The sequence below is a fragment of the Panthera onca genome, chromosome C2 (assembly GCF_046562875.1).
Source record: "Panthera onca isolate mPanOnc1 chromosome C2, mPanOnc1 haplotype 2, whole genome shotgun sequence".
NCBI lineage: Eukaryota > Metazoa > Chordata > Mammalia > Carnivora > Felidae > Panthera > Panthera onca.
This window is the reverse complement of record NC_138347.1, coordinates 144,864,944-144,881,785: the sequence shown is the minus strand read 5'-3', so window position 1 is coordinate 144,881,785 and position 16,842 is coordinate 144,864,944. Positions and strand designations below refer to the sequence as shown.

Genomic DNA, 16,842 nt, shown 5'->3' with positions numbered 1-16,842 from the left:
AAAAGGCTGTGCAGAAACCTGGAAGACAGACCAGATTCAACGGCAGTTTGTAAGTGAGGAAGGCGGCCAGATGCTGCGGGAGCCTGCCAGCCGGCCAGCCACTGTACTTCATCTGCAACTGTCCTTTGCTTGGCCAGCTTCCTCCAAGTCTAATTGCCCATCAGCCTAAGACAAGGAACTTTGGGAACACGTACATTTTTCAGTAGCTGGAGTCTTTGCCGCATTAGGCCTTGAGCATATCTGAAGAACGAGAAACGAAGAAGCAATAAACAGTGTTGGAAGGTGCCAACTGGACATCTGCATTTAACATCGTAGCCCAAAATTCATTGACAAATATGATCCAGGAACCAACATGGGCTATTCAGACAGACTGAACTCTGGATGACAGACATGACTTTTGGGATTTTAATTTCAGATGGAAAACCATGCTTCCAGTCCCGGTGAGGTGAATCATGTAAGAGACAAGACCAAATAGCAAAGGACCTAGATAGCAGTAACACTTGTAATAAGGTATGAAGAGCAGACTCAAAAACCTTCCCAGCACAAGAAACTTTGAAGAATTAATGGTAAAGGCTCTACCTACACATACCTTAAAATAAAGAGCTACCAAAAAAAAAAAAAAAAAAAAAAAAAAATCACAAGTGCACATACCTGGCAAGCGAAGAAAAGGAAATTGATAAAGGGTAAAGGATGGCCTTCTGGAATCTCTAACAATTTCGTTATTGAAGCCATCATGTCCTCTTTATAGCTGCAGTATCTTGGAACACACATCCCCATGCCGTTCGTGTCCATGGGACACACAAACAATCTTTACCCTCCCCATCCTTTGTAAACACAATCACAGACAAATTGTCCTCATTTTAAGGAATTATTGAGGTCAGTTGACCACACCACCACAGTCAAGAAGTTCCCTCCCATTCCTAATGCTACAGAGAATCCTCACAGTTGGTTAAGGAATGGTAGCTGAAAGCTGATTTGAGGCCCCATACCCTGGCCGTAGGCTTTGCGTGTCCTACACCAGGGGCGAGGAGCCAGAGCATAAGCGGCTTCTTCACCAGCAGATGCTGCTTTAAATAACCAGAATATGGTCTCCAGGCTCAAAGGTGGCCTCCGAAGACCCTGCTTCCTGATACCGACACCTCCACAATGACCGACAGAGTCGACTAGTAGAATATAGTAGACAAACGATATTCTTTTTGACCAATAAAATATAGTGAAATAAGGATGGGTCACTTTGTAGATTAGATTATAGAAACTTGGACATGGTCGATCCAAGCCATGTCATGAGAGAAAGCATGCCATGAGCCACCTTAGGAAGAGTCCCATGTGGTAAGAAATTGAAACTTCTTCGGGCCCCTGGGTGGCTCAGTCGGTTGAGCGCCCCGACTTCGGCTCGGGTCGTGATTTGACAGCTTGTGAGTTCGAGCCCCATGCTGACAGCTCAGAGCCTGGAGGCTGCTTCGGATTCTGTGCCTCCCTCTCTCTCTGCCCCTAACCCACTCACATTCTGTCTCCGGCTCTCTCAAAAATAAACATTAAAAAAATGTTAGAAATTGAAACTTCTTGCAAACAGCCACATGAGTGAACTTCAAATTGATCCTGCAGCCCCAGTCAAGTCTTCAGAGACTGCAGCCGGGGCTAACAGCTTGGCTGCACCTTCAGGAGAGACCCTGACCAAGAACAGCTACACAGACTGTTCACTAATCCCCTACTCTCAGACACTGTGCAAGACAATCAAGGTTTACTGTTTAAGCAGCTAAATTTTGGGATCATCTGTCACACAGCAATACATTAAGTAATTCACATTATTAGCAGAAGAACTATTCAGCTCTTACCATGATACAAGCAGAGGTCTGTAGAAAGCACAAAGTATTCTGTGAATCATACCTAAGGGAGGGGAAGACATTCTTCTGAATTACAGACAAAAAAAAAAAGTTTCAGGATTTTTCCTCCTTTAGGTCTTTTTTTTAAAAATTAAGTCCCTGAATTTTCACATTGTTATTTAACATGTCTCACAGCCACTTCCTTCAAAGAGACAAAGAACTGGAAGTCCCTGAAGACACAGGCACAAGGTAACCTCCAGCTCCCTTCCTGCACAAGACTAAAAACGGCGAACAGGATGCTCAGTAAATAAATGATAAGCTTCCTGGTATCATGCAGCTTTCTCTGTAACTCAACTCGATCTTGCTGTATCTTACAAAAGAGACCCGATTCACTTTAGCTACTGGACTCCGTCTGCCACTGCACATCTCAGAGAAACGGAAACTCTCCTCCGGCAGCTGCACAAGAGGGCAGGCTGGGGTATTCTACTTCTAAGATACTGAGGGGGAGGGAGGCTCCCACAGACCCACAAGGAAAACGTGAGCCGATGATACAGTGTCCCCTCCTCTGTGTTATACAGAAACCGGAACCACAGAATGACCTACCGAAAAATGGTTCTTTGTTCAGTTTGGGAAATGCTACATCTCCCAAATGATCCAACCCAGAGGTCTGCAGAATTTTTCTGTAGTGGACCACAGAGTAAATACTTTAGGCTTTGTGGCCCATACTCTTTTACAGCTACTCAACTCTGCCATGTGGCATGAAAGCAGCCATAGAGAATACCGAAGTGAGTGAACATGGCTATATTCCAGTAAAACTTTATTTGCAAAGATGGGCTGGATTCAGATTTGCCCCACAGGCTACAGTGTCTATAGTGCTCCTGTCCCTTCACTGGAATGGTTAAGTACCAGAAAAGCTGAAAGGTTAACACATAGGACACCATTCCAACCTCTCTCTTGAAGAATCACTGCACATTCTGGCATATGAAATGCATTCAGAATTTCCGCTCCCAAGACATACCCATGGGTCAGTTTGTCCCAACATGACTTGTCCAAAGAATCTATTTACTTAACTTTTCCTTCTTTTGCTCTACCTTTCCCCACCCTTTTTCTGTCACTCAACTTCTTTTCTTACCGAGGATTTATTTACATCTCAGGGATCCAGTCTTCTATAGCACCTCTCTGAGGAAACAAGTTACCTAAATTGCCATGTAGATCAATCTGAGCGAACAATTTTATTCTCACGTTTTAGAAAACTGGCTTGGAACGCAGAGTGCCAGTGAACATCTTAAGCAATACCTTGACTTTCAAACATAGTGCAGTCCCAAAGATAGAAAACTTAAAAAATATGTGGGGTCTTATGTGTGTGTGTTTTGTGGAAAACTGGCTGCTTGCCACGTTTTTCTGTGTCCTTTACCTCCCCTCATTCCTACCCTAGAAGTAAGGGATTTTACTTTTGGAACTTGTGGTATGAAAAATCATCTATTAGGAAGTTATGGACTAGGTCATTACCTCCAGAAAATGTCAAGTCCCTAGCATATCTGAAACTTAAAACCTAAAGTTAATTGCATTGGCCAAATTAGCCAATTGATGATTTTCTGCCAAAGTGTCTTGGAAACTTATAAAACACATAGTGATTTCTGGGACTGTCAGAGTTCTTACACACAAAAGAAACCTTGAATTTCCTCATTAGTAGCCTATCATTATTGGTGATCATTGGCCAAACAGACCAATGCTGGAATAATATAGGAGGGGACCACGCCATGATGTGAACAGGAGGAGACAGGGGTCATTCACCGCAGGACATCTCAGAGGCTGCCTGCCACATAGAGTAGGTAGAAAGCAATCTGACAAGCAGATATTTTTTTTTCCCTCCCAAATCTGATATTAATGAGGCATTAACCAAGTCATTTCTGTTCATCTATAAACTGGGGTGGCTGAACTAAAGTCAAACTTGCTGTGAACATGTGAGTCCGTCAATATTACCCATTCATATGTTATTTCAATGTATATGCATATCAGTGATGCCACACAGTGGACAACGATAAGTCGGAAAGAAACTGGCTAGAGCCCAATTTCCCAGAATGGGGCAACCCCTAATCTGGAATTCCCACCCAGTCATTTCTTTTCCTCAAAGCCATGAGAATCCATAGGATAGTCAGACTTTCCTGAGCTTAGGTACCATCAACTTTTCAAAGCCTGAGGAGGGGGTGGTGGTTGCTAAATTTTAAAAGTGGTTTATCAACCGTCCATCAGATTAGAGATTCCTCTGTCTCCCAGACTTCATCACAAGGGAGACATGTAATGCTCAGAAGTTTTCCCCCATAAAAACATATCCTGGGACACTGCACAGCCCTCCATTCTGATTCTGGGACTTCCTCCCACCTCTTCATCAGGAAACAGAGCGGGAAGACTAAGTTCTCCTTTGTACAAATAGCACCAGATGCTGCCTCAGCTGCAATGATCCTCGTAACCATGGGCACTTGTGACAAGGCTCCAATCTAGCCTTTGGCTGCGGGTAGCAAGGGGAACATGGTCACGCTGTCATAATGAATCAGGTTTGTCCTCATGCTATTCGCCACGTACAAAACACGCTTGGCACGCAAGCTTTCCAGGATGAGTGTGTTTCCAAGTGGAAAACTTTTGAAGTCTTTGCTCTGTGACTGAATGGAATAGGTCAGAGAGAACACTTATAGGACTCTTCCTGACAAATCCTCATGTGGCTGATCCTTTTTGTGGGCCTAAGAGATGTAGAAAAGTAGAAAAATGTACTTCAGCCCCCACTCTCCCAGGAAACCAAAGATTTTGTAATTCCTAAAGTAAGAAACAACTACAAAATTTTAAACTTTAATGAGACATGGTTATTTCTTCATAAAGTACTCATGAGTAAATTGGGGGTGAAGTTAATGCCTCCAAATACATCCCTCTATTTAGAAGAATTTTGTTGCCATCTACATGATTTGAAACTTTAAAAATAGGGGAGGAGGGTGAGGAGGTAAAGAATTAAGCCTAATTTTAAAAGAATATGATTTGGGGCCAACATGTGTAAAAGCAGTCACAAGCATTAAATCACAAAAAAATTAACTGCCCAATGCAATGTGTATTTAAGTAGAGTCAATTCCAAGAAATTGTGGAAAGGCTGCCCTCTTCAGACACACTATTTTTTCTTAAGTTGCTATAGATTTTTCTACCTAAGTTTCTCTACAGGGGAAAATGGGAGTATGGGGTGAAGTATTTTTAAATCTGAGCTTTACTCTAATAAATAAATGCCAAACAAGGACATGGGAAAAAAACATTATTGAGTACCTAGTTTGCCTGTCTGGATTTGCCTGGAATATGTATCTTATAAGTTTTCCACATAGCCCTTGAAGCATGTAAGCAAGCTTCCGGATCCTAAGCTGTAATTAATTAATGGAGTTGTCTAGGCTGAAATGTTTACCTTGGCTGTCACATATCTAAGTGCATTCAGAATAACCACCTGAAGTCACAATAATTGGCTTTCATGTCATTAGAATTTGTAATAGCCATGATGAACTTGACTCTTACTCCACAAAAACCCTTGTTTTTGGTTTTATTCCTGTAATTCTGAACAACCTGAAACAACAATTAAGAGAGTCCTGTCATGATGGAAGGTATTGTGCATAGTTGGGACCTTGGGAGAGAAAGCACGAATTCTACTGTCAGCAGAGTTTCCTTAGAATACTCCACAGACAGGTACTCTACAGACTGTGAGAAGCAAGTGGAAAATTTCCTTTGAAACACAACTCGTTTTTCTACATTTCCTGTTCTGGGCTTACCACCCCCCACCCCTGACATTTACTTTTTCAATGGCCAAATACAAAATATCAGTCTAATATAATGAGATGGCTTCCAAGAACCACACTCAAAAACCAGTTCAATTCTTTATAGTCAGTCCAGAACAAATTAGAGGTTAAAAAAAAAAAAAAAAAAAACTACCAACAAATCATGAAATACTCCCATTATATTATCTTCTGCAAGAAGATGAAATGTTTGTAAGGTGGCCTCTTTTGTTTCATAGCAACAATGAACAGAGGGTACATAATATACTCAATTAAACAGAGGTCATTGGAGAGGGAATTTGTAAATGTTATTTCTGAGAAACGGTTGTTTATGAAAATCAAATTGGAGTGTGCAGGAAAATGGTGTGTGGGGCAGTGATAGCTACCAATTTACATAATACGTGACACATGTAATATACATGTGCGCTTTTGCAGACAAAGACAGAACTAACTTGTTTATAATTTGAGGTGAAGAGGCTGAGAGGAAGTGCGTGCCAGCATGTGTCTCCTCCGCCTTCTAATATTCAGCTTCATGTATAATTGATAGACTACAATTTTTATGATGGTTAAAAAACAGTAAATAAATTATGAAGATTTCAAAGATCATCCATTTGCCAGGAAGACTCAGGTTTTCCTTGACCATTCAAGGAAATAATTGCTATTCCTCAAGGCAGTTCTAGCAGACCAGCAATTTCTTTGGGTTCTTATGCTCCCAAAGTGCTCAGGTTCAAAACTAAGCTTGGTGGACAACTAGACCTCAAGTATGACCCATGCTTTCTATTTATGCAGAGCTTAAGTTGATAGCATTTGGGCAGAAAAGCCAGCCTAATACCAAATGCTGAACTCAGATTACACCTGTATGCAGAGATAAAATATGGAAATTCCCAATGGAACCAACAGAAGACGCTTTCCACTTGAGAGGAAGGCCTTGAGATAAAAACAAGTTCATCACATGCACTATAGCTTCAGGAGTTTCAAATACAGGTCTATTTGTTTACATCATTAAAATTCTATGAAATTACATTTTGAACATGTATCCAACTCTAGAGTATCCAACACATACAAAAGTTTATAAACTTGCAGTTCATATGAATATAAACATGTATTATGGATAATATATATTATATATTATAAATATAACTATGTTTGTGTGCATTTCTATTATGCATTATTTCATTTGTTATACATGTATGAACATATTAGTATGTGTAATACCTAAGTATATAACATACTATTATGTATATTTCACTATATAACTTACGTTATAACTTACGTTATAAGTTATAACATATATAAATATATGTTATATATTTAACATAAGTTATATATTACATAATATAAATTATATGCACATATTATCTATTATGTAAGCATATTACATATACATATTACATATAATATGCTTACATATATCATAAGCTATATAAGGACAGTATATATACTATATATTATATTGCTACATAAATGTATATACTAAACCATAGACACTGAACTCAATTTGAAATTTAAGAAATTTTCAAGGGTACTCCTAACCATATGCAATTTCTAACTTCCACGAGGACTTTGTAATGAAAACCCTTTTGTAAGAGGAGACACCGCTGTATCTATTCTCAACAGAGCACTCCACAAATCTTCCTGCTCCTGCAGACGTAAACACACCTTTAATACTGAGCTCAGGAACTCCTCCATACAATTTCAAATCAAAGCCAATTTGTTTTTTGAATTGGTATTGGCTCTCTTGGCCTTGGTCTACTGACTATTTTAAATAGAACTCTGTGGGAGAATCACCGATGTCTCTGTTGTAAGGTGCAGTGAAAGAAACACCAAGTTACCCAGGAGACGTGAAATAGTGAGTTAGCAGCCAGTGTTTAGACGACACCGTTTGATGGGCAGGTACTGTAACCACTGGACCTCCCAGCCGCTCCAGGTCTCCAAACTTTGAGAAGCAAATGCTATGAGGCACCAGATTATGCTTAAGCCAACAGCACAATCATTGTAAAAGGCTCTTGAAACCCCTTCTTCCCTCACATTCACAGTAAATAAGCTAGCATTCACACCGTTTTCCCCTCACAGACAAACCATTACCAGCCACTGTTACCATGGCACAGACACACGCCAGGGAAAAGCCCCACACACAGAAGGGTCGTTTCTGTGATTAGCTGGTAGAATCCAAAGGAGAAAAAAATAGAGCTGGAGCTCAAGCCACACACGGCCATTTGTCCCACATGGACGAAATATTCATAACAAACAGAGCACGGAGCCAAGATGGCAAACTTCAGACATGAGCAGGTTTTTATGAATAATCACTTATAAAACTACGGGAGAAAAGCAGAAGATATCCAATGTGTCATTCTCCAGGGCTTTGCTGTAGATCATGGCTTCACGAGGGACAGGACAGAGGCTGCTCTTTCTTGAGGAAAATCTCACAGCTTTACCATGAGCAGGGAGGCACGGGAGCCGCGGTTGTGCACACGAAGGTACGCTTCGGCTCTGGTGGCACACATAACCCCACTCAACACCAAGGCACAACTACTCCCGTCTGGATAGAAAGAAAAGTCTCACAGCTGCACCGTGCTGAGGAATGGCCAGGGGAGTTTCGGGAAGAGCTGGCACCTGCCTTTCAGCTTGCCGGTTCAGGATTTCTGATCACCATGCCAAGTCCAAGGTCAAGGCAGAATGGCAGGCTCAGAATGCTGCAGCTAGAAATCTCTGCAGTGGTGCCTGTTGATTGGTTTGCCCAGTTTCCCATACACACTTTCTTCTATAACAGTGGTGTATTCCTTTGAGAAACTCCTCTACCTTCACTAAACTCAGCAGTTCAGGTGTGCTGCCCTCTGGGTGACCTGAGCCTGCCAAGAAGTTTCATCAAGAATTTGGGTCTTGAATACAATGGCCCAAGGGCAACTGAAGATGATTAAAGTCAACGGAGGTGCCCTGAAGAGACCACTTATTAGTTCCTATAATTGTCCTAGAGCTTCCTTCATTGTTGCCTTTCCCAAACACTGAAGGCTCTTTTTTTTCCCCCCTTGGAAATTTAATTCTATGTCCCACCCCAAACCCTTCCAATAAGTTCCATTTTCCTTAAGTTACCAGGGTTAGTTTCTGTTGGCTTGAAACCAAAATACCATTACTGACACAGATTCTTAGTGGTTACCTTTTTGCCAATTTCTTTTCCACTCTTCACTATACACTATTTACCAAGTTCAGCTCAGATTATTTTCTCTCCATATATACACGTAATACATGCTATGTTATATTCTACATTACACTATTATACTATACTGTATTCTTTTTGCCCTTAAAACATCCTAATGATATGCCTATTATTATTGCAAATGCACTGAAGATGAGGAGGTCAGTGAAGTTCAAAGAGATCAACTTAGTGGTGCATCAGGATAACCTAAAGCCTTTGTTAAAGGACACAGTCCTGGTCTCCACGCTGAGATGACCGATTCAGTGGGTCTAACAGAGGGCCCTCAGAATTCACTTTTCTAACAAGTTCCCAAATGAGGATGCTGCTCGTCCAGGACCACGTTTTGAACAGCACTAGATTAAATCAAAGCTTCTCAAGCTCTGATGTGCTCACAAACCTCTTGGGGAAGAGATTCTGCTCCAGCAGGTCCAAGGTGAGGCCCAAACAACCTCCATGCGAGATGAAGATGCCACCAGACCACACACAGCAGCAAGGATTACATGACTGACCCAGATCACACAGTAACTGCCAGCGCCTGGACTGGGTCTCAGGTTTGCCTTCTCTTATTCACTCCACCGCCTCCCCTAAGAAAACCTGGTCTTTACAAAGGAGAAGCCCAAACCTCTGAAGGATCATACAATTTTACCAGATCTCACAGCTGGTTAGTTATATATTTAACAGGACACAATTGCCAGCTTTGATCACCAGCCCAGACGGCTTTGCTCCACAGTGCTCAAGAGTTCAAAAGTACTGTAGCTCCGTTTCTACTCTGCATTAAAGCCTGACAAAGACACCAAAAAATGGGCAAGGTCAGCACTCATTTACATTTCACTGATGGGGCACCCAAGTGGGGTACAGATTGCACAAACGGCTTGTTTATGACCATGCCACTAGAAGGCATCAAAGCTCGACCTGACCGAAAACAATTCTAATGCCAAGTGCATGCTCCCACCACCTGCAACAAAGAAGACAAGACACGTCCTTAACCTGAAAGATGGGAGACCCCCAAATGGATAGCCAGTTATGGGGACCCAAGACCCTGTAGACCAGGTATCAAAAACAGAGGTCCACTAGCCTCGTCTGGCCCACAGAAGCATTTTCTCTGGCCTATACAGTGTGTTTATTGGTGGGTCAGTTGCCTAGGTTTAAATACGGAGCAATTTTACATTCATTATAATCCAGAATGAAAAACTGTAAAGATCTGGCAACACAGAGTCTGGATTCTCGCACCTTACAGAAACAGCTCTGGGTGTGAGGGGAGGAAGGTGGGGGCATGGTGGTCATTGATGTGGCCACCTTGTCTGGGACGTGGACTTACAGGATAGAAGATCAACCACTCCCCACCACTTGTTCATCAGATCACCCCAGTCCCCAGTCAGCCTGCGGCCAGGAAACCCTTCAGGCACTGGAGTTCAGATGGCTGCCAACAAGAGATCCACGTGAAAAGGGTACTATAATGTCAACATTTCCCCGAGAGAGTAGACAGAAAGGTGCAGAACTGAGCCATGTTATTAGGAAAGAATGTACCTGTTAAAGTACTGGAGGAGAAAAACCCAGAGTAGTGCCCCCGCCTTTATGTGCACCTGAAGGTAGACTCTTACTTCTGAATGAAAGCTGAACTCCTAGATGCCCCCTTTTTTCTCATAAAGTACGAGTTGCCAACACTATTTGAATCACCACAGCATACCCATTAATCCTGAAGTTTTGATAGCTTGATTGGTAATTGTTTGCTGGTTTCTGGAAAACTCTGCTTTGGTTAAAACAAACAAAAAAACCCCATATTTTCTCTACCCTCATGGATTAGTGGTCCCTGTTGCACACACAGCCAAGTATGTTCCTGAACGAGGCCAAGGATCCAGCTGGCAAAATCCTGCTTTAGCATAATTTTAAATCGCCGAGTCAACATAATGCCACTCTTCTGTTTAAGTTACTGAACAATTAAAACTATGTGGGGTGTAATTCCAGGCTGAGTCCAGTCCTGTATGCAGCTCTTTTGTTGTCATTGTTAAATGGCAATACCAAAGCATGTCCAGAACTGGACCGAGGGTAGAGTTTCAGGGCCACAAAATTTATGCAAGGAATTTAAACACTGACACACTGTTTACAACAAAAGGTTTGCCCCCTAATTCATCACACCTTTAAGACCACAGTCACGTATGTAAATATATGTTTTTGGTTTTTTGGTGTTTTTTTTGGAGAGTCAACCCTAAGAGCAAACAGCCCTATCCCCTGGTGTTCCGTTGTCTCCTTGCAGCCCGAAGGTAGAAATAATGAGCCTGCAGAAGGGAGTGACAGATTTTATCTCGGAGACACTGACCCGAATGACTCCATTAGCATTGTTCCAAATGAAAAGTCGCCCTCCCTCCATGGGGATCGGAGGGGGCTGCCGGGGAGCTGGGAGGCAGTGAGATGTTCAACTTCCATTTGGAGCCAGAACCAAGGACGTGTTGTGCCCTCACCCCCGCATCCCACACAAGCTGGGCCCTGCCTATTTCCTGTGTACTTGCCTGTGACAGAAGGAAAGCCTCTCAAATCAAGGAGCACTATCTATGCCCTCGGTGCTCTGGGTCACATCTATAACCCCACTGGGCCCACATCAAGGGGATCCAGGCAGCCCAACCTGATGGATGCCCTCCAGCCAAGCCCTGTGGTTTATCATTTTTGCCTTCCTCTTCCAGGATCCTGTTCTCATAGAAGATCAAAGTCACTTGCCCTCCCCAGAGTTCTGCCTTTCCAGGGAAAACCATCCTTTTCCAATTTTGAACCAGGAAAGGAGAAGGAGATAGAGCAAGGAGGTGGGGGTGATGGATGGAGGGCAAAGAGGGTTATACACACACACACACACACACACACACACACACACACACACACACCAGAGTCACTGAGGACTCCAGGCACCTCACCCCACAACGTCAAGGCCCACTAAACCTGAGAAAGGAGTTCATTAGATTGTTATCTTTTGTGTGCCAGATGGTTTTTAATCCAGAGATGCTACTCATGGGCAAGTTTGGGGCCTGACAGGATTCCAAATTTTACCACTTACTTGCTGTGGCATCTTGTACAAGTTTAAGTAACCTCTCTAAAGGCCTATGCAGGGTTCAGTTTCTCCATCAGCAAAATGAAGACATTAGTTTCTCTTGCAGAATCATGTTGTAAATTAAATGTAAAACGCAATGGTGCACCTAGAACAGTGCCTGGTGCATACAAGATAATTCAATAAAGGTGACCTAATTATAATAGTAATAATATTTAAGCAAGCTCTATAGACACAAAGTCAAGAATTTTACATGCAGACGCAGCCCCTAACATGTAAAGCTTGCAGATGAGGCTCCTCCCTGCCTTCTATCCATATTGCCAAGTGAAAGCTTTCTCAAGCTAGGTTCCTCCCCAAGGACTGTTTTGGGAAGCCCCACATTGATGGGTGAGGCTTTGGTCATGGGTTTAATGAGAGCTTGAGAATCTCGAGTGACAGCTCTGTGGCAGGCCTTGCCAGGAGGAATATTTCAGACAGCTCCCCAAGACAGCCCCTCATTCTGAGGAGTCTTAGTATGTTAGAACATGCTGGAAAACACAGAGTAAACACAGGATCTTTTGTAGGAGCATCATTTTTACTGGTCATTTAAAATTTAAGATTCTTTATAAAGGTTTTTTTATTTATTGAGGGGGGAAGGGGCAGAGAGAGGGAGAGAGAATCTCAGGCAGGCTCTGCACTGTCAGAGCAGAGTCTGATGCAGGGCTGAAATTCAGAAACTATAAGATCATGGCCGGAGCTGAAGTCAGACACTTAACTGAGCCACCCAGGCACTCCATAAAATGTAGATTTTTAAGAATGGTTTATTCTTGAGAGAGATAGACATAGAGCATACGTGAGCAGGGGGAGGGCAGGGAGAATCCCAAGCAGGCTCCGTGTGATAGCACAGAGCGTAAGGCAGGGCTTGAACTCATGAACCATAACATTTGGATCTGAGCCAAAATCAAGAGTCAGTTGAGCGTCCGACTTCAGCTCAGGTCAGGACCTTGTGGTTTGTGGGCTCCAGCCCCGTGTCAGGTTCTGTGCTGATGGCTCCGAGCCTGGAGCCTGCTTCGGATTGTGTGTCTGCCTCTGCCTCTCTCTCTCCACCCCTTCCCCACTTGCACCTGGTCTCTCTCTCTCAAAAATGAATAAACATTAATAAAAAAATAAGAGTAAAATGTAATTTTTACAATTACAATAAACATGGATACAAATGGAGTAAAAGGCGGGAAGGACAAGATTCTTAAAATATAAAACCTGAAATATAGAACTAAAATTATTTCAGGCTCTTGGGGCCAAAATGGCAACCAGTTTCTGTCTGTTGCTTTTAGGGCTGCTGGGAAACACACCAGGTCCTCACTCACCCTCAAGTCAACAGGTGAGGTGGAGGTTATTACCGCCATGTCACTGGCAAAGAATCAGGCACAATTCACCTGCAGTGACAAAAGAGATCGGCCGTTCCTAGGGCCAGCAGAGGAAAGGACCACAAAGGGACATAATTTGGAGGGTGACAAATATTCTACATCTCGATGGTAGTGTTGGTTACATGGCTGCACACATTAGTCAAAAAAACTAAAAGAGGCATAGTTTATTGTATAGGAGTATAGCAAAATAAAATTGATTTTTTTTAATTTTTTTTTTTTTAACATTTATTTATTTTTGAGACAGAGAGAGAGACAGCATGAACAGGGGAGGGTCAGAGAAAAAGGGAGATACAGAATCTGAAACAGGCTCCAGGCTCTGAGCTGTCAGCACAAAGCCCGACACGGGGCTCAGACCCACGGACCATGAGATCATGACCTGAGCCGAAGTTGGACGCTTAACTGACTGAGCCACCCAGGCGCCCCAAAATTGATTTTTTTTAAAAGGCTTCAGTTTTTAATTAAGACGTTGAAAGAGTCTGTCGACTACACACCCAATTACAGGAAAAAAAAAATCAGATCCTATTAGAAAATAGAAAAACATTGTGGGGATGGGATGGAAAGAGATAATCGTGGAGAGCGTGGGGGAGGTGGAGGGACCAGTGCTGAGCCATTATTAGCCATTTAGCTACACAGAGTGCAGAGGACCTTCCTGTGAAGGGAAGAAACAAGCAGAAAGAGGCAAGAAGAAGATAAAGAGGCAGAAAGAGGGGTGGGGTGTTGACCCAGTAAGCAGAATCTCTAGGGAAATTTGGTGGGGGGGGGGGGGGGGGGGTTGGTCAGTGTCAAGAAACCTGGCATGCAGAAGACCTTCATTCGGATCAGGAGAGGGGAGGTATCTGGACACAGAGGCACTTCTACACATAGCCTCTGGTTCCCTGAGCCACCCACGTGGGATCCCCTAAATTCCACCACCCTGAGGGACAGTTTCAAGCAGTTTCACATCCCTGGTAGGGATATCCGAACCCCGAATATGCAAGCTGTCCCTCTTCCTTTGGCTCCGTGGGACATTCTCCCTACTTCTCTCTACAAAGCTATTCTACCGCCAAGTGTCTTCGCCAGGAGGTTCCATACTTAAAAAGGCAGACTTATTTTTAGCTCCTGACAAATCCTCAAGATCTTTCAATCCAACAGAAATATGAGTGACTAGGCTTCTTTTGGCTGGGGGTGTGGGGAGGGGGGTGGGAAAGAGAAAAGAACACCAACCTCAAGTTTGTTGCAATGTCACTTTTCATTCTTCAATGTTAATTTGGAAATTTGCTTCAACTTGCTGTGAACCTTTCCACAGAAATATATTGCACCGAACACTGAAGTGTTTTAAAAATACTGGCGCACTCTGGTAACCGTCTGTCACTCTTTGCGGCACATAGCAATTTAAAATTATTGGAGCTCTTAAATTAAGTGCTTAAATTTGAAGGTGATCACCACTTTGAGCATGTGGATTGCACAGCTATCTCAACTATAACAGTGCTTCAATTTTCTTTAAGCAGGTCATTTTGGGGAGCGATAAGGGAGTCTGATTGCCCAGCATGCATTGATTTAAAACTACTGGAGTCATCCATTCATTTCTACAAGCACTTCTGTTTGGGTGCAATCTTGCTCTGACGGCTAAATTGGGCCAAATTGGTCTATACTGTACATGCCCAAAACACTAATGTATTTTGGTAATCTGTTCTTTAAGGGCAAAATTAACAATCATTTCTGGCTAAGCCAAAACCAACACACCAGCAGATATGTTTGCCTTTTAAAAATATAAGGTCAACTGGGTGGGATTTTTCTGTGTGTCTAATGTCAAAGAGATAGCAAGGGAATATACGTATGGTTTTTCAGAGACATTTGGCCCAACATACTGTATTCAATTTCTCACAAATAGTTTTATCAGAACGTAACGCCTGTTGGAGAATTCTGTGTCCTTGTTAGAACCCACAGGTTAACATTTTCTGGCCTCTGAACTACTGAGAGATCACCAGGTTTTACAACCTGACTGTGCACAGGGAATATAAAAGCTTTTTTCATTTTTTTTAATTTTTTTTTTTTAACATTTATTTTTGAGACAGAGAGAGACAGAGCATGAACGGGGGAGGGGCAGAGAGAGAGGGAGACACAGAATTGGAAGCAGGCTCCAGGCTCTGAGCCATCAGCCCAGAGCCTGATGCTGGGCTCGAACTCACAGACCGTGAGATCGTGACCTGAGCCGAAGTCAGACGCTCAACCGACTGAGCCACACAGGTGCCCCCAAAAGCTTTTTTCAAATTAAGTATGCCCTACTCAAGTTATAAAGCAAAAAATATATATATATATATATATATATATATATATATATATATATTAACAATTCAAAAATTTAAGAAAATAACTGTTAAAAGGGAAAAAGGCCAAAGAACAAAAGGTCTCCTACCTTTTGGGATCTGTTGATCCCAAAGTAACCCATCATCCAGTATTTCAACAAGAACAAAAAAAGTTTTGCTCTTGAAAGGAAGTGAGGAGGGGTGCCTGGGTGGCTCAGTCAGTTAAGCATCTAACTCTTGATTTCAGTTCAGGTCAAGATCCCAGGGTCATGGGATTGAGCCCTGTGTTGGGCTCCACAGTAACAGCTCAGAAACTGCTTAAGCTTCCCTCTCTCTCCTTCTGCCCCACCCCGCCCCCCTCTCTCATAAATAAACAAACGAAACCAACGTAAGGAAATGCTGACTCAGCTACAACAAAAATGACAGTGACAGCTGACATGCACTGAATGTCATGTAACCCTCACAGCATCCCCAGAAGGTAACTATTACAGCCTCCCCAACTTCTTTTTACTATCACATAGAACTTGTCTCTTCATTTATAAAGAAAAGATTCCCGAATCTCCAAAAAAAAGATATCTTTAGGGGCAGTCAGAGTGAAAACACAGACATATGTTCTCAAAGGGTTTCTATATAGCAGCTCTAATATGACCTAGCATACAGACCCTAATTCAGCCATTGTCAGTACACTTCAAATGAAGTTTAGGAAATTCATACAGTGTATAACCGTCTCCACAATTCCAGTTTTAGAGCATTTCCTTCACCCCCAAAAGTTCCCTCGTGCCTGCAGTCAATCCCCACTACCACCCAAGGCCCAAGCAACATCTGATCTGGAGATTTCACATCCAGTGAAATTGCACATACAGTGCATAGCCTTCTGTGCCTGCCTTCTTTCATGTAACACAAGGTTTTTGAGGCCCGTGTTGTAGTATTTATCAGTAGTTGTTTTTTATTGCTGAATAGTATTCCACCATATGGTTATACCGCAGGTGACAGACATGTGGGTTGTCTCCATTTTTGTGCTCTTATGAATAACCCTATGATAATTCACACGTGTCTTTCTATGAACACAGATTGTCAATTATCTTCAAGGATAGAAACCTAGCCGAATTGGGCATTCATAAATTCATGTTTAACTTTTTAAGAAACTGCCAAGCTATTTTCCCCCATAGATAGTTCATTTTACAGACATGTCTTTCTACCAGCAATGAATATATTCCCATTTTCCTGAGAAGAGGATGTACAGCAGAATTAGATACTTAGCCCAATATTACACAATGAATTACTGAAGCAGGGGTCTGAAGCTAAGA

The 16,842-nt window shown here is 42.5% G+C and overlaps 1 protein-coding gene across 8 annotated transcripts in view; it reads right to left on the bottom strand.

The window, feature by feature from the left end:
- RBMS3 (RNA binding motif single stranded interacting protein 3) overlaps nt 1-16,842 on the bottom strand; it is a 1,330,859-nt gene that overhangs the window by 1,079,577 nt on the left and 234,440 nt on the right. The window lies entirely within an intron of this gene.